This window comes from Salvelinus sp. IW2-2015, linkage group LG2, assembly GCF_002910315.2.
Source record: "Salvelinus sp. IW2-2015 linkage group LG2, ASM291031v2, whole genome shotgun sequence".
Classification (NCBI taxonomy): domain Eukaryota; kingdom Metazoa; phylum Chordata; class Actinopteri; order Salmoniformes; family Salmonidae; genus Salvelinus; species Salvelinus sp. IW2-2015.
The window spans coordinates 30,765,032-30,768,428 of NC_036839.1; positions in this window are offsets into that span (position 1 = coordinate 30,765,032).

Here is a 3,397-nt window from a genome sequence, read left to right on the forward strand (position 1 = left end):
TAAAATATATTTTGATTTAACACTTTTTTGATTTACTACATGATTCCATATGTGTTATTTCATAGTTTTGATGTCTTCACTATTATTCTACAACGTAGAAAATAGTAAAAATAAAGAAAACCCTTGAATGAGTAGGTGTGTCCTAACTTTTGACTGGTACTGTATATGATAGCGACGTTATAACAGCCCTCGGAGGGAATCCCAGCCTGCATCCCAAATGGCACTATTCCTTATATAGTGAATTAATCTTGACCAATGGTGCCTTAATCTAAAGTAGTGCACTACATACAAAATAGGCCGMGTGTCATTTGGGCAGGTCAACATTGTTCTGGAGGCAGTTCTGCAGAGTGGTCACTAGCTAACACAGCCACAATGTTATAAAATGTGATTTGACACGTAGCCCTAACCTTAATCACACTGCTAACACCAATGCCAAAAAAAAAACAAAAAAAAAACATTTTGGGGGTTTTCAATTTTGACTGCAGCTGGCCTATCTAAGGGGAAATCGCTCAGTTCTGCCTCCAGGACACATTTTCCGTCTGAAGAAATTGCAACCAGCAGTTGAAAAAATAACAAGGAGGATACCCCGTCCCTGTTTGAGTAAAAAAAAAATGGGGGCTGAAGAAACATAGCCACTTTCAAATGCATAAACAGAGCTATAGATGCACGGACTGACCATCCATGATATCAAGATTCTAGCTTTTGACCATGTTATGAGGCTATATTAGTGTTTGTTTACAAACATTGGAGTAAAACAAGTTTATATTTTGGGTTCTGATGGAGTGTGATAGTTGAACTAAACTCATGAGGCATTTATAAAATATATTCTTCAAGAATCAACGGGTACATTTCATTCATTAATTCAAGTCCAAAAATGGATGTAGCAACCGCAGATTGTCCCTTTTAATGGCAACAATTACAGCCTGACACGGATAGTTTAATCTACACACGGATAGTTTAATCTACACGATGATAGTTTAATATACACACGGATAGTTTAATCTACACGCGGATAGTTTAATCTACACGCGGATAGTTTAATCTACACGCGGATAGTTTAATCTACACGCTGATAGTTTAATCTACACGCTGAGAGTTTAATCTACACGCGGATAGTTTAATCTACACGCGGATAGTTTAATCTACACGCTGCACTTCAAGACACTGTTTTGATTTCTCTCTAGAGAAACGGCAAGTTGGGCTCACAAAAAAAAATGTGGTGGTGGTTATGATGGTGTGGTGGTAAGTGGGGGTAATGATGATGATGATGTGGTTGGTGGTGGTTATGATGGTAATGATGATGATGGTTGGTGTAATGATGATGGTGGTGGTGGTAATGAGATGGTGGTGAGTTAATGATGATGGTGGTGATGGTAATGATGATGGTGGTGGTGGTATGTGTAATGATGATGATGATTGATGGTGATGGTAATGCATGATGTTGGTGGTAATGGTAATGATGATGGTGGTGGTGGTTATGATGGTAATGATTGATGATGAGATGGTGATCGTAATGATGATGATGATGGTGATGGTTATGGTGATGGTGGTGGTGGTTATGGAAATGATGATGATGATTGATGGTGGTAATGACAGATAATGATCCTGTGTGTTGACTGTCGGTAACAGGTGAAACAGATCATGGAGGAGGCGGTGACTAAGAAGTTTGTCCATGAAGACAGCAGCCACATCATCGGCCTGTGCAGTAAGTACACACACACACACACACACAACACACACACACACACACACACACACACACACACACACACACACACACACACACACACACACACACACTCTCTCTCTCTGAGAGTCCTCAGCTGATATGTGAGGTGTCTGGGTGAAGTACAGTACTTGACGTCATTGCCAGCACATCAACGGTAAGTTAATAATCACACTGGAGTCACCGCGGAAACTAATCTTAGATGTTCCCTGGCCGCAAAACATACACTTTCTCTGAGAAAGACCAGATGTGTGTGTGGGTGTGTGAGTGAGTGTGTGTGGCCCCGTAGTGCAGTCAGTATTTTCTGGAAGGCTGCCGGTGTAGTGGGATGAGTTTATGTAGTTTCCGTCCGGATGACTGCGAGCCGGTGAGCTGGCGAATCACACCTTTACCAACTTATGCTCCGCCACACCGAGGGAGGGGGGGCTGTATATCTTTCCCTATTTGCTTGTGTGTATCTGTCTCTCTGTGTGTGTGTGTGTGTGTGTGTGTGTGTGTGTGTGTGTGTGTGTGTGTGTGTGTGTGTGTGTGTGTTGTGTGTGTGGTGGTGTGTGGTGGTGTGGGTTATAACTTCCTTTGTTCCTACGACACTCAGATATCCATTGAGGATCTCAGCGGGGGGGTTCTACCAACCTGGGTCAGGGCAGACCCGTAGAAGCTGTATCCCTTACGGTTCTCTGTTCCTTATTAAAGCACTACTGTTGACCATACTCCACTAGAAAGATAGATGTTGTGTGCTGTACACTTTCACCGACATTTAGTTTATTTCTTAGGTTATTAAAACAACTGATTTACCCGACGTCGGTTTAAATTGCTTGAATTCTATCTAGTTCAGTTTTTTTTTTTTTTTGTGAGCCCAACTTGCCGTTTCTCTAGAGAGAAATCAAACAGTGTCTTGAAGTGCAGCGTGTAGATTAAACTATCCGCGTGTAGATTAAACTATCCGCGTGTAGATTAAACTCTCAGCGTGTAGTTAAACTATCAGCGTGTAGATTAAACTATCCGCGTGTAGATTAACTATCGCGTGAGATTAAACTATCCGCGTGTAGATTAAACTATCCGTGTGTATATAAACTATCCATCGTGGTAGATTTAAACTATCCGTGTGTAGATTAAACTATCCGGTGTCAGGCTGTAATTGTTTGCATTAAAAGGGACAATCTGCGGTTGCTACATCCATTTTTGGACTTGAATTAATGAATGAAATGTACCCGTTGATTCTTGAAGAATATTTTTATAAATGCCTCATGAGTTTAGTTCAACTATCCACTCCATCAACCCAAATATAAACTTGTTTTATCTCCAATGTTGTGTAAACAAAACTAATATAGCCTCATAACATGGTCAAAAGCTAGAATCTTGATATCTGGATGGTCAGTCCGTGCATCTATAGCTCTGTTTAGCATTTGAAAGTGGCTATGTTTCTTCAGCCCCATTTTTTTTTTACTCAAACAGGGACGGGTTCCTCTTGTTATTTTTTCAACTGCTGGTTGCAATTTCTTCAGACGGAAAATGTGTCCTGGAGGCAGAACTGGCGATTTCCCCTTAGATAGGCCAGCTGCAGTCAAAATTGAAAACCCCCAAAATGTTTTTTTTTGTTTTTTTTTTGGCATTGGTGTTAGCAGTTGATTAGGTTAGGGCTACGTGTCAAATCAACATTTTATAACATTG